The following is a 13,885-nucleotide window of genomic DNA, read 5'->3' on the forward strand; positions in this document are numbered from 1 at the left end:
TTCTCTTTTCTTTATGCATTTGTTGTTTGAGATTCTTAGTTAGGATTTATTTTGCTGTAGAGACACTGTGACCATGGCAACTCTTATAAAGGAAAATATTTAATTGAGGTTGGCTTACAGGTTCAGAGGTTTAGTCCATTATTGTCATGGCAGGAAGCATGGCAGCTCACAGACAGACATGGCACTGTAGAGGTAGTTGAGAGTTCTACATCTGGACAGTCAGACAGCAAGAAAAGATAGTGAAATAATGAGCCCACCTTGGGCATTCAAAACTCCAAAGCCCACTCCCAGTAACACACTTCCTCCAACAAAGCCACACCCACTCCAACAAGGCTACAACTCCTAATGCCACTCCCTAAACTTTCAGATATGAGTCTACGGGGGCCCTTCTTATTCAAACCAGAACAGTCTCTCCAGTGTAAAATTCTAAGACTTGAATGAAAGATTCAAGTATTGCCACAAGCATCACACTCCATAGATGCTTAAAGTTTTCATTACACAAGAAATGAAGAGGATATGGCTACAAATTCATGAAGCCCAGTGTGTTACAGGAAGGAAGTCTCTGTTTAGCACATGCACCTCAAAGGGGGTAAGATTAAAATGTGTGACAGAAACTAGAATGCCCTTGAAAGTAAGAAATTATGCTTGTTAGGACTAAAGTTCCAAACCCTTTGTAGATTTTTCAGAGTTTTTTTTTGTCAGTTATTGATAATTTTATCCATTTCTGGAGTGTTTTCTGAAACAGCCATGGAAAGGACTGTGGTATACTCTTTCTCCATTCACTCTGTTGCTGCTTATCAATTTCAATAAAAAGAATTCTCATTTTTAAGTTAATTAAGAACAATAAAGCATTTCAGAATATTGTAGCATTTGATAACTATGAATTGTTTTTAGTATATTAAAAATAAGGATTTTCTGGAGCATATGGAAGTTGAACCTGACAAGTCATTTGATATTATTTGAGTGCAGAAGAAGGAAAATGGAGGAGAAATGGATCTAGGGATGAGGGGAGAGGAATGGGGGAATGGGATAATGGAGGGAGGTAAAACTGTGGTTGAGATATATTGAAAACAAAAAGTAAACACCTCCCTGCCACATACATAAAAATGTTCTTCTCCTTAATAGTAATAGAAAGCTCACATTTCAAATGTGAATGTCCATGGGTTTTGGTATTTAACAGACTTCATTGACTATAAATGTTTGTCTATGTATTTATAGATTTATTTATTTATAAGTGGATTTATCTCTGAGAGGGTATGAACAAATATGTACACTGTGTGAGCAGGCCAGAAGAAGGCATAGCATGTCTACTGAATTTCCTCTTTTATATGTCCATTGAGCGAGCCTTAGCACACCTCTTATGTCAACCCTACATGGAGCTGGGGCTAAGGGCATTTGTGTGGATGTCCTGTTCTTTATGTGCATGTTGGGATCCCAATTCTGGCTCTTGTGATTGTGAAGCAAGTGCTCTTAACCAGTAAGCCATGTCTTCTGTTATAACCATTTAAAAGAATGGAAATAAATTGAAGTTGAAAGTGCAAGATAAATAAATGATTTGTTGTTCTCAGTTCTTGGGAAAAACTGTTGGCTTGCTAGTCACATTCTGGACCATGATTATCAATCACTTGTAAAGGGGCTTTGGCATTATCTTAAACCTCAGCTATAAAAACCAACATGTCCAGGGGTTTGAATCAGCCCAAAGCTATTTAGCCCATGTTTCTGATGCCAGCTTACCCTGCTCTGTTGTTCCTTCCTTAATACACTTGGTAAATATTTCTCTCCTCTCCTCCTTCCTCTCCACCAGTGTCACCCTTGTTTTCTTATGTCTTTCTCATGTGAACAATCTTCATCTTCTCCCCTTGTGAGTAGTGAATGGTATTATTAATGCTAGTCTTCTGAGCTGTGGGTCTCACTTTCTGAGTAAGAGAGAATCTATAATCAACATATGGAAAATTGCCATTTGATAGTGTAGCTTATTTGGAGAAAGAAAGAGGCTTTTTTTTTTTGAGACAGTTTCTCTGTGTAGCTTTGGTGCCTTTCCTGGAACTTACTCCGTAGCCCAGGCTGGCCTTGAACTCAGGGAGATCTGCCTGGCTCTGCCTCCCAAGTGCTGGGATTAACGGCATGCACCACTACCACCCGGCAAGAGAAAGAGGCTTACACTTTCCATGGGGATATCATTTGGTGTCATTGTTAAGCACTTGCCACAGGCCGTTGATGCTAATGTCAAGGACTGCCTTTTCATTTGCTTTGAGATTTAGCTAATTATAATTTTCACTTCTCTATCTACACACTGTTGTAAATGCACTTCCCAGCTATTGATTAATTATCAATCAGAAATTTCAATGACGTGTCCACTTATTCTATTATTTCCACTACTTTCTCCAATTCCCTTCTGTGACAATGACATCAAAGGACTATTAGGTTTTTGTCCATGAGACCTGACTATGCTTCCACATACACAATCAGTTTTCAAAGGTGAAAAAGCTTACTTGAACAGGCATTGATCAAATTCTTGTTCTATTTTGTAAAATGCCTTGATGCCCAGAAGTCAAAGTACAATGTTTACCCTCAAATCTTGGGGATAAATTTTCATAACAAAAATTAGATATTTTATTTTCTATCATTTTAGCTAACAACTGGTAAAGTTTTAGTGTTGAAAAAATATCTCAAAAAAATCATCTCATTTTACTCAAAGTCTTGTTTCAATGCAAACTATAAATAAAATGAAGAAGAGGGGAAGAAGGCTCAGGTAGAAAGGTGCTTGTAAGGACCTGGGTTTGAACCCATGAACCCAGGAACGAATAGCTCAGTATGGTGGCATGCAATTCAGATCCCAGCTTTCAGGAGGTGGAGACTCTTGAGGCAGCCAGCCTAGCATAATTGGCTAGTTCTAGAATGGTGAGAACTTGTCTCAAAAGAGGGAAAAGGGGAGGGTGAGTTGTCTTCTTGCATCCACACACGTGCACATGTGTGCACATGACACATAAACGTATATAAAAATTTTAAAAATTAATCATATAAAAATTAAAATCTCTTTTAAAATAATGTCCAAAGAGATACACACATTAACAAAGGATAATTTTTGAGTTTAACTTTTTTTTGTCAGGGTGGGGATTGAGATGGGGTTTCCCTGCGTAGCCTTGACTGTCCTGGAACTCACTCTGTAGACCAGGCTGGCTTTGAACTCAGAGATCCACCTTTCTCTGCATCCCAAGTGCTGGGACTAAAGTTGTGCACCACCACTGACTAGCCCAGTTTATTATTTTTAAAATGACATGGAAATCACCTTTGTTTCTTTTTACTCCAAAGGACATTGTTGATGGAGATTTCAAAAGTCTGATGGGTTATGTCTTGGTAACTCAGGTAAGAATACCCGGTGTCATCTTACCATGATCCTTGATTTTACTCTTGGATTAGAAGCAATGATATTGAGAGAGAACTCATGGGAACTGATACAGAAGAGTATACACAGAAGGAACAGAACAGGTAATTGGTAGGAACAGAGAGCTGTGACCTGAAATGCTGAGATTAGTCAGAACATTTGGTCACCACATATTTGTAAAGCAAGTACAGTCTGTAGTAGATTTCATTGTGTGCTATAGAAGAATGATTGAGAAAAAAACCAAGGCAAAGAAGCAAATGTTCTTATTAGCCTGGTAATCAAGATAGGTCCTAGGATTCAGACCTACAAAGATATTACCCCTCTATTTTCAATAACTCCTTTCTTATGGAATCAATTTGAGTGACCCTTTAAGTGGTAAGATAAAAGCAAGAATCTGAAAAAATGAGGACTTATTTTACTGAGGTGTAATTTGTCTTTGCATATGTAAATTTGTATCCCCTTACTTTAAATAAGGTTTGCAGTTATAAATAATCATATCTACAGGCAAATGGAAATGCCAATATCTTTGTAGATTTGTCAGTGCCTAAGGTAACCCAGGAAATGGTACAACAGCTTTTCTGCTTGCCTACTAACAACCAGAGTCTCCTTTTTAATCAGAAACTATCATTATCTTGTACATAATATACATGTAACTTTCCCAACATCACCTGTTTTACAAAATAAAAAGCTGCCTACTTCAACATTCCCCTGTTATTAAAAGAAGCAACTGCAGCTCATTTGAGAGCCAGGTGTGGTACAGTTTTAATATAGGTGTTTATATTTATTTGCCTTGGATATAGAAACAATCTCTTGAGGAAATCATTCATTTGATTTACTAATATTACAAAAAAAAGCCACACTACTTTCTCCTGACATTTTTATTTTCCCATTTCAAAATTATATTGCTTTCGGAGACTATTTGATTCCTGTGTTTTGTCAGGTGTAAGCTTTGATGTGACTTTTCTTAGCTGCATTTAAAAATGAGCAAAAGAGATCTTGTTTCTGTTCAGCACAATCTTTACGAGCTAGGGTGCAGTTCTCCATGCCTTCTCTGCCACAACGGCTGCAGTGTTGGCTCCAGGGACTCCTCTGCTCCTCATAAGCTGTGGCATGAAGGCAAGTACAGTGTGCAAGCAGAATTCATAGCCAGCAAAAAGTAGAACTTTTCTTGGCAATGATAATCAGCCTGGGTCCTTCTGAGATGTCTGTGTGTGGAGGTGTTATTGTGCCATGATCTGACTTGGAGTGGCAGTGTCTTTTGACCAAAGTAGACTTGAAGCAAAAATTTCCCAGTGTTTAGCTAAGAAGAGGACATGCAAATGTGTTAATGAGATAAGCGTCACGCAAAAAATAACCGAGTTCATATCCTTTATTATTTGCCCGCTGTTTTATGCATGATATTACAATCTTTATTTATGTAGTTTGTTTTCATATGCTCTCATTGAATTTATATAGCATTATTGTAAACAAACTAGTAGGTAAATGGTTCAAGGCATAGAGATTATTATTATGATGAGGGAATATGTAAAGACTCTTACCAGGAAAGAATAGGAAATGCAGTTCTTACTGAAATACAGGGAAAGAGAAATGCTTCATTCTGATGAGGGAACTAGAGGGCATAACAGCTACACTGAAAATGAGGGAAGAATTTGAAGGACGAAAAGAAGGTGAACCATAAAGTTTCATAGTCATTATCAATGAGGAACTGTAGTTAATATCTACAACCTGTCTCAGGACATTTCAAGTCATTTTCTCATGCACCAGATATTATTTGAAGGAAAGCAGCATATGATAACACTTGATAGGCAGGGAGACCTATAGTCCCTGTCAGGAAGGACTCCACAGTTGGGGATTCTCGTCATGTATAATCCTTTATATACTTGTTTTTATTTTATTAGCAAGGTAAGCACAGCATTCAGACAGGGTTATTAAATCTTCAATCAAGACCATGGTAAGTATCCTTTAGAAAAATATCCTATATATGTTATTTCAGTGGGAAATAGTAAACATGGGGACTTGTTTCAACTCCGATAATCAAAACTCTAAAGCTATTAATCCCTGTTTACAATAAGAAAAATATGAGACACATTGAAAGTTAATGACAGTGACCTTGCCAGAAAGTTCAAGAGAATTGACACTACACAGGAAAGCACCAACCAGAATCTGAAATAAAGATGTATGAAAGCCTCATACTACCATGCCTCAAGTTACTATTTTCAGATGGCACATGGATGGTATGCATTTAGTAGAAAATTACACCTGAATTTCAAGCTTTGATCTTCTCTCAGGCTTGTATTGTAAGGTGTGATGTTCTCTTGAAAAATAGCAACAGCATCAGTCCTCATCTCTGACTCACACAAACAATATGGGGGGCAAACAAGCTATGCCCTTTATATTCTTCAGGCAACCTGTGGTGTTAGATAAGTTATATATGTTTACCATGATTTTAACTTCATGTATTCAGCTTATGAGTTTATGGAATATGACTCCATTCTATGTAAAGAAGCTTTCATACAAAGAATGACAATGGACATCTATCTAAATGAATCGGGAACTAGGGGACACTTAGAGTGTAAGGAATGTTTAAGTTGACATGTTGTTCCAATACTAGAAGTAGACTGATATTTTCCAAGGGGCTCCAGCCTTAAATAAATAGGCCTGCAGTTGTTTTTCAGATTTACACCCAGAATCTTGCCCATATATCATCATGAAGACATGTGTTATCTAATTTTTTTTAACTAAAACAAACAAAACAGAAATCTGACGCTGGATAACATAGAAAGAATAAAAGATTACAGACCTGATGATTCTAGTACCTGTACATTACAGACCAGCATAGATTCACCATCTGAGGGAAGGCCTTCTGATTGCACTGGAACATGACAGAGAAGCAAAACATTGAAAGTCCCACATGAAAAGGTGTCAAGCACAAGGAGTGAGTTTATGTTATAATAACCCTTGGGCATAAAATTAAATGCATTCTTTTGAGTTCCAACCCACTCAGTGAGCACAGCATCATCCCATTAACCTCATGACTTCTACACTAAGGTCCACCTCTGTAATATTATGACACTGTGGACCAAGATACCAGTATGTGAGCCCTCAAGGGGCACGACCACACTTCACCCAAACCACATCGGTGTCATGAAAGCCTTCCTAGGGTCTGACAGGGGAAGTGTAAAACATTTCAAAATATCCTCAACCAGGTCTACAATCTTAGTGGGAAAGAATTATCTATTGCCCTCCAAGAAAACATTTATTCAGTCCAAGCTCTTATTTCCTTACTCTCTCACATAACTAGATTAAAAACCCCTTGAAAAGACTGAAACTCAGTGGCATAGATCCACTACAAGCAAAGGTTTTCTTCTTCTATGGTATGGAAAGCTCACTGCATCAATGCCTTAACTCCATATCAACAGCTGTTATCATAAAAATAGCTGAGAGAGCTATAATAAACAGAGGGATTAAAGAGACAGAAATCGAATTGGAAAAACAACAGATTGATATAAGTGAGTGAGTGTGCGTGCGTGCGTGCGTGCGTGTGTGTGTGTGTGTGTGTGTGTGATTTACGTGAGGAAATGAGGAGGGAAGATGACTATAACAAACCATGTTAGGACTTCATTTAATTAAAGTGGGATAACACTTATGCCACTGGAATAGCCAAAAAACTAAGAGAAAATTAAATAGAAAAAAATGATGGTAGCTGATTATTTTTTAAAGTGTGTAATAAAGATCAATATACAGATTGAAGATGTTCAAAGAACACCCAGCAAAGTAAAGAGCAAAAATATCCTAGACTGAACAAAAATTTACTTGAAGATGAGGAGGGGGCTAACACCCATGTAAAAATTTTTTCACTTTGATCTCTGCTCTCTATGCACATCCTAATGTATGAGTGAACACACTTGCACACACCAACACACATGTATAGATACAAACACATAAAATGCACATTGGTTTATGAGTGAAGTCCGTGTAGAAAGTCTATGTTTAACATGATATATTGGTTTCTTGGAAGGGAAATTTAGAAGGATGAAGCTTAGAAACTTAAATGCAACCAAAAATGATTTTGTGTAACATTTTATACATAGAATAACTATATATCTACTAAAATAAGTAATAAATAATAAGGTATAATTCACAGACCCACAATGCTATGTAAAGAGGAGAGTTTTGCCGGGAAGCTTGTACCTCCCAGGGAAGAAGAAATAGAATAGATTCTGTAGGGAGATGGTGAGTGGGGATGGGAGCAGGAGGTATCTGTGGTAGGAGGGGGAGGGATGGAGGGAGAGTGCGCTGAGACAGAGATGTGGTGTGAAAACTTAGTTTAGTGGAAACTGCCTGGAATCTATGAGTGGGACCCTAGTGAGGACTCCTAGCAATGGAGGACAAAGAGTCTAAACTGACCATCTTTTGTAGCCAAGCAAGGCTTCCAGTAGTGAGATTGAGTTAAGTTTAGTTGAGTTGTTGGCCAAGGAGGTCCCATGGAGATCCCTAACCAGCTGTGGTTGATGTTAGTGTGGAAGGTCACTCTCTCAAAACTGACAGCAGGTCCCATTCCTGAGGACAACTTCCACACAACTCATTAAACATAGAGGGGTGGCGCTGGTGCAGGCTTAGAGCCCTCGTCCATATGTTCTAGTCTCCTTGGCTCAAGAAAGTGCTTTGGAGGCTGTGGGAAAAGAAACCTGGACATCAAGCCAGCCACAAAACCCTACACCTACATTATGTTCTGCCTGCAAGATACTCCGTGGCAATGGTGGCACAGAAGTTGTAGGAGTGGCCAACCAATGTTTGCCTGTACTTGAGGTTCTATCCTAGGAGAAGATGCCCATACCCAACACTTCCTGGAGGGCTAGAACCAGAAACTAAATAGCCAGGGACCTAAGATATGTGCCTTGTCCAGTCACCATCAAAGAGGCTTCCTCTGGCAGAAGATGGGAATGGGTGCAGAGAGTCACAGCCAGACACTATGCAAAGAGAGACTCTGAATTGGAGGTCTCTTTGAGTACCTCTCCTCAGAGTTTAGAGAACCCCAGGGAAGAGGGGGAGAAAAGGCAGTAGGAACCATAGGTGATGAAGGACATCAGGAGAACATGGCCCACTATATCAACTAAGCAGAGCTTGAATTGGCTCACAGAGATTGAAATGGCAAGCAACAGGCCTACATTGGCCTGCACCAGGTAGGTCTTTTGTGTATATGTTAAGATGGTTAGCTTAGTGTTTTTGTGAGACTACTACCAGTGGGAATGGGTGTATCTCTGACTTTTTTGCCTCCTCTTGAGATTCTTTCCCTCCCATTGGGTTGCCTTGTCCAGCCTTGATATGAGGGCTTGTTTTACCCTGTTTGGCTGTATTCTGTTGGAGGCATTTTTTCTGGTGATGAAATGGGGGGGAGTAGGTGTAGGGGAGAGGGAAGATGGGAGGGGAACTAGGAGAAGTGGATGGAGGGGAAACTGTGCATGGGATGTATTGTATGAGAGAAGAATCTATTTTCAATAAAAACAAACATGTACTATTTTCAGAAAGAAGAGGGAACATTAGTATATACACATTTCCAAAAACAATAGATGAGCAGTACCAGAATTCAGACTGAAAAAATATAACATTAAATTTGTGAATGGTTTCACTGAAGTTGGTAGTAAAAAATATCATTAATCAAATTACCTTGGAAGCCAGTGGATGAACAAAAGTAAATGTGAAAAAATATTGCATATAAACCCCATGGTCTTGGCTGTGATATTTTCTACAGGGAGTTAATAGTTAAATACACGTATATCAGCACTCATCATTTAAGTCAACAAATGTCTGATGGTGAAAGATGGGCTTTTTTCTAATAGAGTGGGAGGTTGCACATAAATGAGCAGAAGAGGTTAGAAAGATCAATGTGTTCATAGATTCCAGATGGAGCTGTCACTGTTCACTTGTAGTTAATGTAGATACAGATGTTTGCACACAGACATGTTTACAGATGTCTGTATCATACAAGTAAATGCGAGCATGAGTTCTATAATCACTAGTTTAGAAGCCCTGGCATAAATTCATCAGTAGCAATTGGCACACCTAGTATCCATATCTCAGTTCATCAACATTCCCCAAGAAAACAAGTAGAATCCCATGGATAAATGGCTAATGTGTGGGAAAGGAGAATAAAAGAGATGAAATGAAAATGTCTTTTGTCCGGGTGGTGGTGGCGCACGCCTTTAATCCCAGCACTTAGGAGGCAGAGGCAGGTGGATCTCTGTGAGTTTGAGGCCGGCCTGGTCTCCAAAGTGAGTTCCAGGAAAGGCGCAAATCTACACATAGAAACCCTGTCTTGAAAAACACCCCCCAAAAATGTCTTTTAATGTCAATGCATATAAAAGGTATTAAAAACAATTTATAGCCAGTACATTCTGTGAAAGAAACAGGGGCCTATGTAAGTGTCCTAAGTGGGAGAAACTGGGATAAATAGAGTAACAAAATGGTTAGTGTTTTAGACAAAGACCAAAACAAAATGGACCACAAATCTCACTGTTATAAATATGTTACAGAACTAGTCAGTGGTTGGAGAAAACAAGAAGTATCTACTGCAGAAGGCCAAATGATTCACAATCTACTTAACTGTTATGAGAATAGGCAAAGTTCTTTGCTGCTTGTTAACTAAAGATTGGGATTTACTTTCATAAAACACAACAAAGAAAGTGTTAACTTTGTGGAGGCTAAAATGAAATGTGGTACTACAGGCAGGTGATTGAGTTAATGTGCACCGTCTCTTGAATCTGTAAATTTAATCTTACTTAAGATGATACCTTTTCCCTATGACCTTTATCTGCTAGCCCATGTTTAACATCTGCTTTAACTCATGTAAAAGTATATAATAAAGCATAATATGGGAACATTCTACAAAGTACCCAGCAAGTACTCATAAAATCTATGAAAGACATCAAAATCAAGGACTCTCTGAATCACTGTTGCAGCCCTGAGTTTCCTAAGAAGACCTGATAACTAATGGCCACTTGGTATTCTAAATTATTTGCTAGAACAGAAAAATGACATTAACTATGATTAAAGAAAGGAGAATATAGATTTGAACTAACAATAAATAATAAAAGTTCTCTTGACTATGATAATTATAACATATTAATGTAAGGTTGTATCGTAGGAATTATCTAAAATTATCCTAAAAATAAAGCCTACTAAAATTAAAATACTGTTTGTGAATTCATAACAGCATGACATCCTCAGTGTTCAAGACAAAAGAATTGCTTCAATAAATTTGACTCTTGTTTTACATTTATATGAAAATGAGATTATTTCACTAGAACAGGGCCTTCCTAGTTTATTTATGCCATTTCAATGAAACAACATCTTTACTTACTATAGATTAGTAATTTTCTATTTTTTAACATAACTAGAAATGGATACATTGTTTTCACATCCCTATATCTTGGTCATGGTGACTAATGTTAACAACAGAGATGAAGTGGTCTCTGGGATACTGATTTAAATTGTAAATATGTACCAGAAGTGGGGCTTTTGGGTTACAGGGTACATTTTAATTTTTCAGAAATACCATTCCATTTCTCCATCATGCATGTATAATGGTTCTTTTTCCTCATAGCCTTAATAGTATTTGTTGTCATGTCAATTTTTTTCTTTTACTAATATGTATATGTCCAGGTGTACAAGATACTGTCATATTGTGGCATCCTTTGCATTTTCTTGGTAATTAGTTTTACTGATAATCATTTTATCTGCATTTTTTCAATTACATATTTGTTTTGGAAAAACTACAAATCTTCTCCTCCTCTTTTGAGTAATTGAAAGATATACCATTTGAGGGGGAAATTATGTCATTGATATATCTGTATCACTTTTTATTCACACAATTGTATTTATATATAATGTACTCTTACTTACTGATGCATTGAAAACTTATTCATTTTTGTCACCATAAAATAAAATACAACATTATTGCTCAGCACTCTGAGCAGTTGGATATGTCTCCAGGATGAACTGACCTTCATCTCAGCTAATGTCAGACTTTAACTAACCGGTAATTATGGGGTTTAATATCAGTCTATTCCTTATAAACACCATTAAACTGTTTTCGCTCTACCTTTATCATTTGATGTTTGTTAAATAATTAATTATATGCAATTGATTCCTGAGAGCTACAACAAAAATTGAAACTATATGTCAATATTATCTACGTGTAATAAATTTTAAAAACTCACTTTTATGCTGAGATTGATTTGAAGCAAAATATAAAGAGGGTCATATTTATATTTTTAACATAATGAAAATTCAAATAAAAGGCCTTTGTCTACAGGCAATCAGGCATTGCATAGAAAATCACTGGAAATGTCTACATCCAAACTTTATTTTTAAAAGGCATTAGTGCAGGTAATTTAATGACCAATATTCTTTGTGCAGATATCATGAATGCAGAAACCCATTTGCCATTCACACAATATATAGTCCAGACACCCTGAAGTGAATCGTGTGTGTATATTAGCTTTTCTTAAATCTTCTACTAATTTACTGAAAATGAATATACCTTCTAGAAAGAAAGTATATGAGTCTTTCTTTACCTTACAATTTTATTGGGTGGCTTTGATCAGGAAGTAAAGAATAGATTTCTTTAAAAACCTGTGAAATATTTATTTTAAAATTGTTATTGCCATTGCCCTGTTAGTGTTGCAAAATTTCCTAGACAGTAAATGATCTTCTAATTACAACGGAATAAACATTAAGGTCTAATATTCACTCAGGTAATGTGGTGAGATCAAGAACCACATATGATATGCAAGCATTTCTGGTTAGCCCTTTAAAAATTATTTGCTTTATAAATAAAAATTTGAAAACTACCTGGTGCTGATTTTATAATTTTTGAGTTTTAGTGATTGCAGGAAATTGTTTTGTGTAGGTTTTTAAATGTTTTTAATTTTTTGCTTACTTATGTGAATATGTTTCTGGCTGCATGCCTGGATGTGTACCACATATAAGCACATATAAGTGCCCACGAAAGTGAGTAGAGGGTGTCAGATTCCTTGGATTTGTAAGCTACCTGATGTGAGTGCTGAATTTGAACTCAGGTCCTCTGGAAGAACAGCAAGTCCTCTTAATTGTTGAACCATCACCCCAGCCACAAGTTATTGTTTATTGTATTTTATCACAATTTCACAATGTACTAACATTTGAAATGTTAATATTTTTGTAGTTCAATTGCTGTTTGCTTGATATACCAATCTCATATAATTAAATCTGCTAGCCATTTTCAGAAGATACATTTCTTTAAATGATTTTAAAATCTCCATGTGAGCTTAAATTTGAATATGACTTACTTTTATATTTTGATTAATAATCATTGAAACATTTTGACAAGTTGCTTTATAAATGTGAATCTATGATTATTAAATATACACTTTTTTCAGTTAATGCTATCTCACCACCAAGACTCATAACTCTCACATTTTATATACTTCTTTATCTAATTAATAAATTTTCTAAGTTTTTAGTTTTTGAAAAAAGTATTGCAGCTAAGGAGATAATTCAGAAAGTAAAGTGGATGCTAGGCAATTATAAGGAGCTGAGTTCAAACCCAGACAGATATGTGAAAATATGGGCGTTTTGTCAATTATCTGTAGCCCCAGAGGGTAATGGTGAAGAATAGATAGCTGGAGCTCATTGGCCAATCAGCCTAGCCAAATTGGTGAAAGTCAGCTTTAGTGTTAGACTCTGACTCAAAATTAAAAAGGAAAGCAATTGAGGAAGTCAAGAGATATTGTTATCTAGCTTCTACGTGAATGTGTACACATGTACATGCACATCCGCATACCCACAGGCACACACACAGAGATAGATACATTTAATACACATACACACACACACACATACCACACAAATAAAAGTAATATAAGAGTAATTAATGTAAAAGTAAAGTCTGTAAATGATACATCTTATGCGGTCTTACAGAGCTACCTTTATTATTTTAATTAAACATTTTTGTTAGGCTCATTACGCACATATTTACAAAAGTTTAATTAAAGTAGTGGGGGAGAATATGAGGTATGAAAAGATTTAAACAGAAATGGAGGAAAGTCCTGGGGTTTGGGGAGGGTTAAAACAGAACCTGAGGCTGTATAAAGGTCTGTATTATAATATACTGCTTTATAACCTAATGAAAAATAAAATTTTAAAAAGAGTGTGCAAAGGAGTTATGTTTTGTAGATGAATGATTCTTCTCCCAAAAGTTGTGGAATGTTTTTAATGCAGTGGCAAATATGGGATTCAATCTATGAAATTCTGTCCAGAAAGTTTAGAAGCTCCTGAGACTATATAGATATTGCTTCCGCTCTAGGTTGTCCAAGAAATGGATGATAAAACCCCATTACTGAAGACAGCATTAAACTTGCTTATAGGAAACAAATAAATGAAGCTGGCACTGAGCTAGAAGCTGTCTTCCTGGTAAACAGCTTTCCTTATTCCAGAAGATACGATGCAGTCTGCTGGCAA

The sequence above is a fragment of the Peromyscus maniculatus genome, chromosome 3 (assembly GCF_049852395.1).
Source record: "Peromyscus maniculatus bairdii isolate BWxNUB_F1_BW_parent chromosome 3, HU_Pman_BW_mat_3.1, whole genome shotgun sequence".
Taxonomy (NCBI): Eukaryota; Metazoa; Chordata; class Mammalia; order Rodentia; family Cricetidae; genus Peromyscus; species Peromyscus maniculatus.